The sequence below is a fragment of the Pipra filicauda genome, unplaced genomic scaffold (genome assembly GCF_003945595.2).
Source record: "Pipra filicauda isolate LSUMZ 115617 unplaced genomic scaffold, ASM394559v2 scaffold17_size4572894_pilon, whole genome shotgun sequence".
NCBI lineage: Eukaryota > Metazoa > Chordata > Aves > Passeriformes > Pipridae > Pipra > Pipra filicauda.
This window is the reverse complement of record NW_024104287.1, coordinates 369,942-384,770: the sequence shown is the minus strand read 5'-3', so window position 1 is coordinate 384,770 and position 14,829 is coordinate 369,942. Positions and strand designations below refer to the sequence as shown.

General features: G+C 37.8%; 1 long non-coding RNA gene across 1 annotated transcript; it reads left to right on the top strand.

The window, feature by feature from the left end:
* The first annotated feature begins 7,830 nt into the window (after nucleotides 1-7,830).
* Nucleotides 7,831-14,282, top strand: LOC120322986. Its single transcript, XR_005563016.1, has 4 exons — nucleotides 7,831-8,087; nucleotides 10,670-10,764; nucleotides 13,921-13,990; nucleotides 14,105-14,282. It is a non-coding gene; the product is annotated as an uncharacterized LOC120322986 (long non-coding RNA).
* The last annotated feature ends 547 nt before the right edge of the window (nucleotides 14,283-14,829 follow it).

The following is a 14,829-nucleotide window of genomic DNA, read 5'->3' as shown; positions in this document are numbered from 1 at the left end:
AAATTAAACTGACTTATTTTGAGTGAAGAGAAGTGAGGTTGGGTTTTTTAAATTTTGTCCTCCACTACAGATAATGGAAAGGGGTCAAAAAACCAAATTATTCTGAATAATATGTTTAAGTTTTAAAGAGAAAAGCAGAAGTTAGACACATCTCCAGATCCTAACAGCAACTGCCTAGGTTTTAAGACACTGTATAGGGAGTCATTTCAATATTATAGAGAAGAATATCCCCCATAAGGGCAGTTGGGTAACATTAGTTTTAATGCCAAAAATAAAATACACTAGAGAATCTCTCAGGAGCAGAGGCAATAGACAAATGTGGTTTAAAACACTGATAGCAAGCAAGGTCAAATGAAAATGTAGATGCATATTATTTTATTATTTAAATTTTAACAATAATGGCCAGACTTGAGGAAGAGTAACTTTGTATTGTACTCCACATAGTCACATATTCAAGGTTATATGAGGGTAAATCCTGTGTTGTTCATCACTGAAACTTGAAGAGAAAAATTAGTAAAACCTGTCAGACTTGGGAGTTTGGCAAAATTTACGTTTTAATTATAAACTAAGCATAACTTCTAAATATTTATTTTCTCAATACTTAAAAAAAATTAAAATATCTATTTTATGCTGGTTTTGTAATCAGACAAATCTTGACTATGATGTTATCTTGTATTGGTGGGTAGTAAACTGCATAAACATGTTCTAGAAAAAAATTTTTAGGTTTTACTGTAAAAACCAAAAATGCTGGATGTGTGGTAAATGTAATCTATCTTAAGACATTGCTGTTTACAGCAACTAACCACTTACACTGGTTTCTGTCCATTTTTTGAAATTAATCAACTAGATTCCAGTTAGAAATTAATGTCAAATAAATTTTCAGATTATATACTAGGGCATCACTGTATTCTAGATTATCCTATATTCTGCTAGGTTAGAAAGCTTAAGTCTCAAATGTAGAAATTCAAATCAGATCCAAATAATTCTGGACAGAGCTAGCTATCATCATCATATCAATATTAATTGTATTATCAGTATAAAAACTAATCTGTGTACTTTGTAGAACTCAAATGTTCACAGACAAAGGCCTTTCTATGCAGTTTTCTGCCTACTTGTAACCGAATAAGCCAAATAAGTGTAGGCCATCTAAATAATCACATTTCCTTATGTCTAATTTTCTGTTGTCCATAAAAGCAAAAAATATGACAAAATATGTCTAAAACATCTTGCTATCCTCATTAGGGAAACACAGCTTCTAACTATTAGCATATATACACAGATTTAAGATAGAAATAAACCCTGAAAAACTAATAGCCATTATTGTTCCCTAAGCAGAGCACTGAAAAGTAACTTTTTCTTTTTTTCTTCTATGTAACTTTTTAATTATAAGAAAAATAAAAGAACTAAAAATCACTATTAACTACTTAATTAATGGGTAGCTTGTATGATTTAAAGAAAATAATCTGTATTGAATTGGTGCATATGTTTGCAATTTGTTCTGCAAAAAGAACACTGTGGCATTTTGCAGTAGCTGGCATATACAGCAGTGGGTATGTTTTATATCTCTATTGATCCTTTGTGGTGTCTTGTAAAAGAGGTCTGTAAATTATTCAGTAAAGGTATAAAATATACCTTTACTGAAATACATTTTAAGGACAGTAGAATTATAAGGTCAGCTGGCTTAGCTATAGTGATTTCTAACAATCATTCAGTTGCTAATAATACCTCAATCACCATGTAAAAACCATCCTCAGACACTGAATACAAAAGCAGTGGTGCAAAGTAAGTTTAGATAACAGGCCTCACAAGGCACCTTAATGGTATATCTCATTGCCCCAGAAGTACTAGCCTGCTTATGTTCTTTCAGGGCAGTAAATAAACCCATGTGAATAATAAATGATCAGTCCTAGAGCCTTGAGGCCAGCACTCTTCAACACATTGAACAGTGTCTTACCACATGGCTATTTCCCTGAATAGGCACTGCATTATAAAGCAACTTAGTGAAATGATCCAGGTTTGCAGTTTTTGAGAGGAATGGTATCAGGCCTTCAGTGGGCACTCTGAAACTACTGACTAAAGTCACTAGTCTTCTTGGGCTCCTCAGTTCAGCAGCGCAGAAACAAAAATAAGTTTGTAAAATGATCATCTGAATGATTAAATGAATATGTAAACATATTGTTTACAGAAAATGTATACATACAAGAACTGATAATACTATTTGGATACACTGATAATTCTTATCACTTTCTCTATAATGGGGGATGAGCACTGAGGAGGGAAAAGGTAGTGACAGTTTAAGACTAGGAATAAGCGTCTGTCACAGTCCCACATTTTGGACCAAGAGATTGCTACACAGATACTCATAAAGAACTGGTAGAGTTTTAAATTTGCTTTTCTTTTTTCGAGTGCTTCTAAGCCTGTTGGGCAAGGCATCAAGCAGCCAACGGGTACAACTATGCTGTCTCCTTAGGCTGAGGTCATCCTGAGTGGCACATAAAATAGCTGAAGTAGTGTAACTGTTGTAGCACAAGAACTGAGTGCCAGCAAGTTGTCCAAATATTTACTTACCTTTACAGGCAGCTTTTACAGCTGAAACTGAACTGCTTGCTGCCATGGCTACACTGTTTCCAGCAGCTGAACTAGTTCATTCGAACCTAGCTTGAGTTTCTCTTTAAAAGTCTGCAGATATGACTCTATATCTCTACAAGGTATATAACCTTAGTTACCAATATGCAAATTTTTCTATTCACTTTCTATAGCATATAAGACATTGGAGGATTAGGTCAAATATATCAATGAGAAAAGAATCTTACATATAAAGCAAAATTACTGTGTGACAACGGTAAAGGGATTACATGCTAAAGCATGTAAAACCAGCTGAATTTCATAGAATCATAGAATCAGCCGGGTTGGAAGGGACCTTTGAGATCATCAAGTCCAACCCTTGATCCACTACTGCTGTGGTTACTAGACCATGGCACTTAGTGCCACATGCAGTCTCCTCTTAAAAACCTCCAGGGACGGAGAATCCAACACTTCCCTGGGCAGCCCATTCCAATGGCTGATTACCCTCTCTGTAAAGAATTTCTTTCTAATATCTAACCTAAACCTCCTCTGGTAGAGCTTAAGACCATGCCCTCTTGTCTTACTGAGAGCTGCCTGGGAAAAGAGACCAACCCCCACCTGGCTACGACCTCCTTTCAGGGAGTTGTAGAGTGATGAGGTCTCCCCTGAGCCTCCTCCTCTCCAGGCTGAACAGCCCCAGTTCCCTCAGCCCCTCCTAATAGGACTTGTGCTCAAGTCCCTTCACCAGCCTTGTTGCTCTTCTCTGGACCTGCTCCAGCACCTCAATATCCTTCCTGAACTGAGGGACCCAGAACTGGACACAGCACTCCAGGTGTGGCCTCACCAGGGCTGAGTCCAGGGGAAGAATCACTTCCCTGGTCCTGCTGGTCACACTGTTCCTGATCCAGGCCAGGATGCCATTGGCCTTCTTGGCCACCTGGGCACACTGCTGGCTCATGTTCAGCTTCCTGTCAATCCAAATTCCCAGGTCCCTTCCTGCCTGACTGCTCTCCAGCCACTCTGTCTCCAGCCTGTAGCGCTGCAGGGGGTCGTTGTGGCCAAAGGTGTTTCTCAAAATGCCTTAGCATCACTAACTTCTCAGGAAACATTCAAGGCATTCCAGGATTTAAATTTGGGCTATGGACAGTCTTGTGGCATTTAGAGTCTGCAAGTAAAATCTACATTGTTCCTTTTTCTTTTTTTTTACTTTCTTGTTATGTATTGCTCCAGATCTAGCATAGCCTTCCCTACAGCTTTGACAAATTACAAATCATGTTACTGTAATTAAAGCTGTACTGTTGAACTGGTAAGTGGATTGGATGGTGGAAAATGGAGTTCAGCATAGACTGCTTGATTTTAGTTTACTACTCTGTACCAAACCCAGATGTATTTACTCACCCTCCAATTTAGTGATGCATGTCTGTAAGGAGGGAGGAGATCAATAAAATTTATATTAATAATTACAATACCAAGTGCCCTATTTTTCAGTTGCCTCATAAACTCCCATGTAACTGGCCTTTAGATAGACCACATTTATAAAGATAAACATAGATCAACCTTATTCAAATAGTTATGGTTTATCATTTAACTTAATTGTCCTATTGCAACCTTCCCTTGGATTGCCTAATTCCACGTATTCTTCACTATTAACTTCCTAAATATTTATATATGAAATATTTGTTATTTTATATACACACACACACACATATACACACACACAAATTCATTCAGCTAACTCTTGAGGGATTAAAGCTGTGCTCCAAAATTGTTAATCTTCATATGAAAGAGATGCAGTCAAGTTGCAGACTATGAAGTTAATCCTGTCTGGTTTGGCTTTCAAAAGTTTTGGTATTTACTGCATTTCTGTATTTCTTGTATTTCTGTACCCAATGTAAAAAGACAGACATTAACACATGCCATTCAAAAGAAGCTTGGATAAATAATTTTTCTACTCTTTCTTATCTCTATAGAAGAGCAGGCAACTAGCTTAGTTCTGATATATACCCAACTAAAGTTAAATGAGATGAATCTTACCCTATCAGACAGATCTGGGTTTTCTGAAGAACATGTCAAACGTAGTTTATTTTCTGTGTCCTGAAAGAGGCAATGAGTACAGCTTCAAATTAAAATAATCTGACACTGAAACTAGTGAACAAACAATCTCTCATTTTGAATTTAGTTTTATTTTTATCTCACAGTCTGTAGCACCCACTCAAATTTGGTTATTGAGAAGAGACTCTAATGATCTGGACTGCTGTCAGTTGTTTGAAAAACCAACACAAAACGTTTCTTTTGACTGCTTTTAAAGTGGTTCAGCCTGCACATACATACCCCATAATGTTTTGGTTGCACCTATTACCAAGTTGAGAAGTTTTTAGGCAGGATCAGTACTTGGAAGAGTATTATATTCCACAAAATACCTTCTTCAGGTGTCTGATAAGGAACATTGAAAAGCATATGGACAGTATTGTTCCTGAAGTCTTTCTTTCAGCTTCATAGAGGGTCATCTTTGTTTCATCTTCATTGCTACAGTTATTAAAGTTCAAATATTCCTCAACAATTTTAGGGGGTGAGCTAATATGCAGTATTAGTAGCATGCCATCATCCCATTAATTCAGTGTTGAGCTTAATACATGCATGGTATAGGGAAAGCCATACTCTTGGAAAATTATACTCTCCTATTTGGAAACTGAGAGCTGAGAGCTCCTTATGGGTATGATTAATCCCATGGCACATTCTCAAGTACCCACAGTTATGCTCCTGAGTAATCTCAGTAAATTATTTGAGTAGTTGCAGTTGGTTTAGTAGTTTAAATGGTTTAGTATTACTACCTTCTTTTCTAAAATTACAGAAGAAACAATTTGTGTGCTCTTTTGTGCTGCAACTTTTCATTGCAGAAACACTAAATTTCAGGGTAGCTTGCCTATAAATACATCCCTTCAAAAAAATCCCATGGCATATAGGGATGCCTGGAGGACATACCTATCAATGCTGCTACACACCTATGCTCACTGCACTAGGATTTTAATAATTTTGTAGTTTCAGAGTACAAATTTTACATATATGGACAGAAGAGTCATTGTCAGAACTGCTCAAAATGTGACAACATAGCTTCTACTAATTTTAGGAAGAATATATTATATAATACCAGAGAATTATTGGCACTAAGAATTACATCCAATGCCTTCTGATGGAAAACACTTGAAATTTACTGTTAGTGTGTTTCTGTAGACACAAGACTTCAAACAGGCATCACAAACTCAGTGTGGTTTCTTCTGTAATTAAAAATATTTTCGTTTAATAGCAAAATATTTTTGTTCTTGTTCCAAGAACACACCACTGCAATCCAGTGTTTAAACCAAATGTTTTCTTTTAGCTTTCCTCAAATCCTTAGCAGTCAAGCTACACATGACTTCAGTGGATTCTATTCAAGCTTTCCGTTACAAACCAAACAGCTTTCTTATAAATGTAACAAAGAGGAAAAGCTGTGTTACACGGTAAATATCAAGTCCTCTCCTACTGGAAAAGTGTACCGCTTGTATGAGAAATTAGTATCCTGATCCTTCAGCCAGCACCTTGCTGAGATAACTCAGATTCATTAAGGTTTTTCCATAAACTTCAGTAGATCAAACTATGCTGGTAGAGATCTAACTCATACTGAGTTAAATACACTGATAATACTCTAAAATGAAATCACAGCATAGAATGTCCATCTTAACCAAGAGAGCAACTCTGTTTAGGTTGGGAACATCACAGAGAACTGCAAATGAGATACACTATGAAAAAAAACAGATTAAAGTTCAAAGTAGGCAACCTGACAAACTCCTAACACAACAACAACAGAAATCTGGTCTTCAAATATAAGTCCATTGGCTGCAATATTAGAATCTGGGTTTGGAACACATGACATGCTATAGTCTGGATCACAGAGAATTTAAATAGGGAAAGGAAATTTTCCTAATCCTCTGTTTTGCTTTATTACATCATTTGGTTTAATTAGATCATCTGTATCAACTGCTGTCTTCAATGTGCTCCCAAACGAGCAGAAATACTACTACTAATTTGACTTTTTGTGGGTTTAATTGTTTATTTAATGGGACCTGAGGTCAAAATTACTTTTAAAAATTTCTTGCTAGAATCATAAGAGTAACATTCAGTTGGAGGAAAATAATTAAGGAGAAAATAGGTGAATCAAAGGCTTCCTCCCTCCCCCCCAAAAAATAATAGATTAAAAGAAGATTTTGATTTTATCATGCAAGTATGAGTCAAAGATACATTGTTATCATGAATTTGCTTTCAGTTAATGTTTTTGTAATCCAAGTAACTTGAAAATACAACTCCCCTTAATACTGTTTTCCTATATAGCAAACAAATGGATTTAAAAACTTGCTGAGGGAGTGGCAGGTGGCTAAATAAATACATAGAAATCCCGGTGTTTTGTCATATAACAAACTATAATAGCACTTCAAAGTTTTGGACAGATTTCCTCATATTATGGGTTTTGGGTGTAGCTATGTGGAAAACTGCGAGTGTTGTCTTTTGGTATTTACTTTACAACCCTTTGTAATCTTCAGCTATATTTATAGATCCAAGTGGGAAGAAATCAAAATTAAATAGGCCTGTTTGAGAGCCCCTTGTAATCAAATGCTTTTCTCATTTCTCCTTAAAATAAAAGCACAGCGTGGACATTTGGCTGCCTGAGGAGACCACCCGAAGAGTTTACAAGCTGCGGCCTGACAGTGAAATATTTTTGTGGAAAAGCATAAGAACACAGGGAGAGGAGTCATGGATAAACTAGATGGTTTCTTTTGAGGGAAGAAGGGGCTGCTTGGGTTTGAGTTGGCAGGGTTTAACTAGTGATAAGAGGGAAGGGCTGAGGATTTCATGCCTGGGGACAGCACGGGAGAGGTGAGTTATTCCCGAGGTGCTGGGACCGCCACTCACTGTAGTTCAGGGGCGCAGTCCGCCCCGGCCGAGCTGGGCAGAGGCTACAGCCCCTCGGGCAGAGGCTACAGCCCCTCGGGCAGAGGCTGCAGCCGCCGGCGGCGCCCCGGCCCCTCTGCCCGGCCGCTGCTCCCGGCCCTGCCGCAAGAGCCGCCGCGGGGCCGCGCTGGGGCCGCCTGGCGGGGGCGGCAGCGGGGCCAGGCGAGGCCGCCGAACCCCGAGCTCGGCCAGAGCCGCCCCCTCAGAGCCGCTGCCCGAGTGGGGCACCGACCCAAATCCAAATGAGTTCTACCTACCCGGGGATCCCCCGTGCTGGGGAGACGGGAGAAAAGGCCGCCCGAGGGGAAGTCACTCCCGTGAGGGCACGGCTGTTGCAAGGGAATGAATCCAGCGCAACTGGCAGCGCAACTGTGGCAGCTGGCGACAAACAGCGCCCAGCTTAGGCGAGGGCACCAAAACGCAGAGCCCAAGGCCGACGGTGAAAAACTGGCCATGGGTTAATTTATTTAGGCCTTCGAAAATTGGTTCCAAGCACCCAGCCAAACAAGGTGACCAAAATGCAGAGCCCAAGGCCAAAGGTGAAAAATTGGCTATGAGTTACTTACTTAAGGCTTTTGAAAAAAAAGAAAAAAAAAGGGGGAGGGGGTTCGAGAACTGCTTTTGGGTCTCGGCTTTCCCCTGTTCCTTACTTGATACTCAAAGCAAGATTTATGAAGAGAATTGCTTTTTATTGGCCTAACTACACTTCTTGGCAAAAATAGCTTTAGGACAAACGAACCTTCAGATTTGTGCAGCTGCAGAAGGGTGTCGTGGGTACATAAATTACAGGAGCTCCCTTCCATGCTGCCAAACACTCTTGGGCTAAGACTTGAAAACTGTTGCTACGTAGGGAATATCCCAGGAGAGCAAAGTGGGGTTTTGGGGGATATACAGGAGCCTTACCAAAAGAGTTTCTGACTCTGGACTATTAGTATATTGAAAACAGGCCCTCATTTACTGTAACTGAAACAAAAGTAGAACTGCCTAGAAAGGACACAAATCTATCTCCCATAGCAGCTTTGGAAACATCCCAGAACTGTATCTGGAAGAGCAGCTAGGTATGCTGTAAAAGAAACAGAATAATAACATTTTCCATAATTTCAAGTAAGAAAGTTTGCCTTATTGCCAGCTAACCTAAGTCCAGGTGATCAGATCACAGCTGTACTTTGTTTAAATTTTGTTCCTTTACATTTGGACTGAAATGTCCTTGTTTTCTTTTGCTTCTGTTATTGCTGAAGCCTTCTCATCTGCTTTTTTTCTAAATAGAACACAGGATCAGAAAAGACTTAGTGGACTAGGGGATCTAGTTCCTTCCTGCAGCAGTTAAACGGCTCATATAACCACATTTGTAAATTTATCAAGCTTTCATCTTAAAGCAGGTTTAGATTTTTTTGCCTCCATACTCCTATTGGGAAGCTGTTGCAGTACTTTATGTCCTGAACAGTTGGAAACCTTTCTAATCTCCATGATGAATTTTCATGGCAATTTTCTTAGGTGATCATATGCTGATACTGAGTTCTACTTCAAGTATTTTTTCTTTCAGTGTTTCTCTTGCCCTCCTTTATCCCCAGTATATCCAGAGAGCAATAATAAATGTTTTCTCAGGTTTTTGTTACACAAGCTAAATGAGGTAATGAAATGAAGGTAATAAGCTAAATGAAATAAGGTAATAAACTGAATAATCCTTTCAGTCTCCTATACCAAGACTGTCAGCCATTTTACATTATTTCAGAAAAGGTCACAAAAAATTCTTACATAATAGGTTGTACACTTGTCTATCTGTATTAAAACTGTGTGGAGATCTTAATAGTTTCATCTCCCTGGCAGTACACAGTTGTGCTGCAACAGATGTATAGGGTTTTTACCTAATTGTCTTTTCTAAACTATGAACTATCAGCTGGTAATAGAAAATTCCTGCTATTACTTCCAAAGTCTGCAACCTTGCACTTTGTACATATTAACCTCATCTCCTTTCAGTAACTGAAGTTCAGTGACCCGTATGATATTCTGAGCCTTTCTAGTTTGACACTGCCTCCAGACTTTGTCATCAGAAAATGTCATAAGCACATACGCTGTACCAAAATTAGCTATGATACTATCTGCTATTTTTAGTCTCCAAACTAATCCTTGAGAATTCTGTTGGTAACTTTCCTCCAAACACACATTTCCCCTTTCAGTGCAATAAATTGAATTTTAATATTTGTGAATATAGTACAAACAGTCCAACATCAAGGAACTTGTGTTTTTCTCTGTAATTTTAATTTGATTCTAGTTAATTTCCTGCCTCTAAATTCTGATATGCTCTCACAGTGAAGCCTTCCTCCCATTGTGGGTTAATTTTTGACAGACTAATGCATAAATGGTTTAATAAGGTAAACCAGAAAAAGAAGGAATTGTTTTTATCTGAAAAAGGCAACTAGGTAGTTCTCTCATAGTCTGCTTCACATAAAACGATTTTTTACCCTTCACTGTTTCAAATTTCCATTTACTTGGATGTGTTAATTTTTCTTTCCTAAGCTGTGTGTTTTAAAACCTTTCATACTACTAAAGTCAGTTTAATAGGGTCGTAGTTTACTTAGTTACTTCCTCTACTCTTCCATACTTCATTTGCTAATTGTCAGTAATATAATACAATACTTGCCTCATTCACTTAATTAACTAACCCTCTGCTTTTCAGTTCACCATTTCAGGTGAAGGAAAAAATTTTTTAAAAATGTTGTCATTCCAAAAATAAGCTTGTTAAGGAGTACTGTGCTATTAGGAGCACAACTGGGATGCCTGAAGCAATAGCTATACAGGACTCATTTGGCTGCCTGCCTAATGGTCAGCAAATCCCCAGGCGTTGTATCTACACTAGGGAATAAAAGGAGAAGCTTCACTGTAAGTGTATCTCATTTAAGTTAATTGCTGAAATGCCTGTTTTCCTTGTCTTTGTTACTAGAAGTCACTGTGATTTACCATAAAAATTGCTAATCAGTTTGGTGTGAATCATTCTTTTCTATCCTATGCTCTGTTCTTAAAAAGTTATTATACTTTTTTCAGTTGTTTATATTATCTTGACCTTCACAAATATATTTCCTAATTAACACGTGATTTTTTTTTCCTGTATCTGCACCAAAAGATGCATCAACTCTGCAATATTCTGACTGAGTAGCATTCTGAAGAATGTTGTCAGAATTTCCAAAGAGCAAAAGCAGAACCAAAGATTCCCATCAAGTATGTACAAATAGTACAAATGGTACAAATCTTACTGCACAGCAGATATTTAAAATTGAATTTTTCTATGTTGGCAGAGCACTGCAGAATTCAAACATCTAAGCCATCTGAAACTGTTGTCCTTATATCCTTTATTTTAATGTGAAAAATAAAAGTTTTCATTTAGATTCTTATCGCATATATCACAAACTTGTATAAGCAAGAATGCCATTCTATGATGAAACGACAATTTCATTATTTTCCCTATGCTGTAGAAAGGGATCAAAAAGGAGAACCGCAAAATTTTCAAGAAGGAATTTGAACTCCTGCTCCTCGCATAGAGAACTATATTTTTCTTTGCGGCATCCACTGTAAATTAAGCCATTTAGCATTTCCAGTGATGACTCCAGAGAAATCTGATTTTTTGCTTAGTAAAAAAAGCCCTTCAAGTTAGAATTTCTGAAAACAATGGGTTTAAATTTTGACCATTTATCTGGTAATATGGAAGGCCTTAATATTTGCTACTAGGGTCTGACTCACCCATATATTCATATGTCTTATTCTGTTAACACTGTTAGTACAAAGCCTTAACCACAGATACTTTGGAGCTCTTTCTCTTGAAGCCAGAGAATATGAAAAGAAAGCTCTCCTAGTCTGATGTCTTCCTTTCTTAACACTGGTATTCAAGGAGATATGCAGTAGCTTATTCTACATCTATGAACACAACATCTCCTCATCATTGGTTTCTTTGGTTAATGTCCTCCTGAAATGTAAATAGGTGGTCAATGTAAACCATGTCTGCTATTTCAGGGACATAGCCATTAAGATGGATGAAGGCCTCTGCTTTCCTAGGCATCTGACAGATGGATCAAAAGGGCCAGGAGCCTGTGGGTTTCCCTATTGCCAAAGAATGCAGTTTACTTCGAAGTTTTATTTTAAACCACAGTGAATCAAGGGCTTCAAATATGAGCTCTGAAGTGAGAGATTACAGATTCTGAAGAGAGGGCTGGCTTGTATAGATATATCACAAGGGTTGCTATAAATGTTAGGTCTATAACAGAGCCTTTCAAGCCAGTGGCCTGAAAATTATAGTCTTAGATGAAAAGGGTGAGGTTGAAGTGAGGAGTAAAGGAAATTATCCAAAGCTGCCAAATTGTATAGATTCAGACAAGTATGGATTGTGAAGGAATGTGATTGAGTTACTTTGTATGGGGACTGTTGATTCCATGTTTTACTTCAGTCAGAAGGTATATCACTGTGTCATCTCAGTACAAGATGCTTGCTCTTTTTGTTCTTTGAGCTGCGAGTCTTATGTTGAATGAAACCCTGGAAAATCATCTGCTGGATCTCAATTACATTTTTCTGAGTAAATAAAATGAAAAGCTTGCATTGTTTAAAGTGCAGGGGAAAGTCTGTGAGAAGTTTGTTTGTGTTCACATGTTGAACAAATTGTTCTTCTTTATGAAAGATTTGGCAGCCAAAGGTTCAGGTTCTACACTTCCCCAATATACACAAACAGACACAGGGATTGTTTAAAAGACAAGCGTGTAAGTTGCTTATCTTGGTTTTCTCTTTTTTCTCATCTGTTTTTGACAGGTTAACCCATCTCTCCTTATTTATAACTCTGGAAAATTTTCCAAGAAACCTATGAAATTCTCTGAGAAGAATGTGTTCTCTGAGCTAAAAAAGATACATTAGACTGTACTTCTATGTTTTCAAATTACAGAGGAAGATTATGAAGGTCATACTCATATTTCAGATCTGAATAAAATTTTATAGGCTGCTGTGTAAATATACACAGAGTGGTTCTTATGTGGTTTCCCACAAAAGTTGCTCTAGGCTTTCATCTGCTGCAATTTTCACTGAGTTCCATAATGACAGGTTCCACAAAGGCACCCTCATTCATTTTTAGCTCTACCAATCCAAAACAGAAAAAAATCAGAAGAGAACAGCCAGTATCTAAAACCAGACTCAGAAACAAGAACTTCTGCTGGTAAATCCTGTCTCCACACACTGGGGACTCATCAATATAACTACTGAAAAACTGTATGTATAGACAAATATTTAGAATGCAAGTGAATGGAAATAGTTTCAGGCCCATGAGGCAAGGTGGATGTGACTGGCAGCAAGAAATCAAGTAATTTTACGGTACAGGTCAGTTTAACCAGATCAAAGGGACTAACTAAGCACAAAGGCTCAGGATCAAGTGGAACCTCCCCCACAGCAGATAGCCAGCTGTTCATGTGCAGCTTTGAAACGTTCTGGATGAAGTCAAGTAACAACTTCACCAAGCTAAGCAACTAAAATCAACGTGAGTTGAAATGAAGTCTAATGAGTTTGCTGTGAAGATACTATCCCTAAACAAAAGAAATTTAATAAAGCAGATGCTCTAGAGGATAAAGAAAAACTTATTAAGCAAAATTAGAATGATTCGGTTAGAAGGAACTTCATCTCTGTCTGAGCGGTATTTTTGGTTAATTGGAGGCTATTGAAATCATAAACAGAAACATAAACAAGAAATGTGTATTTCCTGTCATGACCCTTCTCCTGATCTCTGTAGATTACCTTTCTATGACAAAATTCTGCACGACAACCTCCTCCCACATCCAAAAAAAAAAAATCCAAGAAACAAACAAACAAACAAACAAACTGTTTGTAGAAATATGCATAAAATAGTCCTTTGGCAATATTCCACCTTTTTATAGTAAGAAGATCATGCTCTTCACTCTGCTGTACTGCCCAGCTCCTACAGAGGGGGATTTTAAAGCCACCTTGCCTCAAGGTGTAATTACCTAGGGAAGTTATTGAAGTCAAAGTTTTATAAAGAAGCCTTTTGGCTTAGAACCTAACCAACTAATCCTCATACTTCTGCCACTCTGTACAGTAGATTGAATTTAGGTAGCATTCTGTTTATTGACTGTCAATTGAGATATACAGATTGTGCTTACACGTGGCAAGTTAAACCTAGATGTAACCATTTCTTCTTGTCAAAACAACCATGGTGTAGAATTATCAGGAAGTATGTAAACACTGTTAAGTGTTGTGATGATGTTTATGGAGCACTGATATTTGTCTCTAAAATTTACTCAGGAAGGAAGTTTTTTTGAAAAGATGACTCTCTATATGAATGCTTGCATTTCAAGTAATTTAATCTTGATCATCCGCTTTGATTTCCAGACTAACAGAAGATAAGAGGTTTTCTATAAAGGAAAATTTGGATATGAATACAGTGATGAATCTGGCAGAGGTACACCTTGCTTTATAATTTCAAAGCTTTCTTTGTTTTCTACCTTATTTAACTTCTTCTGTTCTGCTTCCTATTCAGATGTTCCTCCCATTCAAATGTTGTCTTTTTTTTCAGAGTACTGTGAGCTTTATTTTTCGTTCTCCTGTAACATCCTGAAAAATTGTTCTGCAGTACAGCTTTCTAGAGAACAGAAGCACACTGTTGAAGCATTCTTTTTCCTTCATGACTGTATTTTATATCATTACAATCCAACTCTGAGTAATAATAAATGAATCTCCTAAGGTTTCTCTAATTACTGTTAGGCATTCTGTTGAACGTTACCTGAGTCCTTTGTGGGAATCAACTTGCAAGTAAATACATATTAAACCATGGGTTTCAAGGGCCATATACAGACATAACCTTTATAAAGATTTAGAAAGGTCAAACAAACTGCAGTCACACTTCTTATGACCAAGTGAAACACAATGTAATACATGAGGTAATGCTGCCACAAACCAGGTCAGTCTGTCCCTTGGACACTTACCAGTGTGCTGTTTGCTCTCAGTCCACTGGGCCTGATATGTGCTAAGCTTCTGGAGTCTGAAGAGACTCCAGGTGTTTGTATTGGGAGGTGCAAACTTTAATGCTCCCTTCTGAAACTGAACGTACAGTTCAACAATCTGATTCCTGTGCCTGCTGTTGGATCTTCAGACTTTTTTTGTTAAAGCACACTTTCGGGAAGACTTTGACATTTGGTGCTATATTTCAGTTTTCTGGGCATAAAATAGATGTGAAGGCAAAGACTTACTGAGCCACAAAAAAACTAAAATATGACCTGTCTTTACTTACAAGGTAGCAGA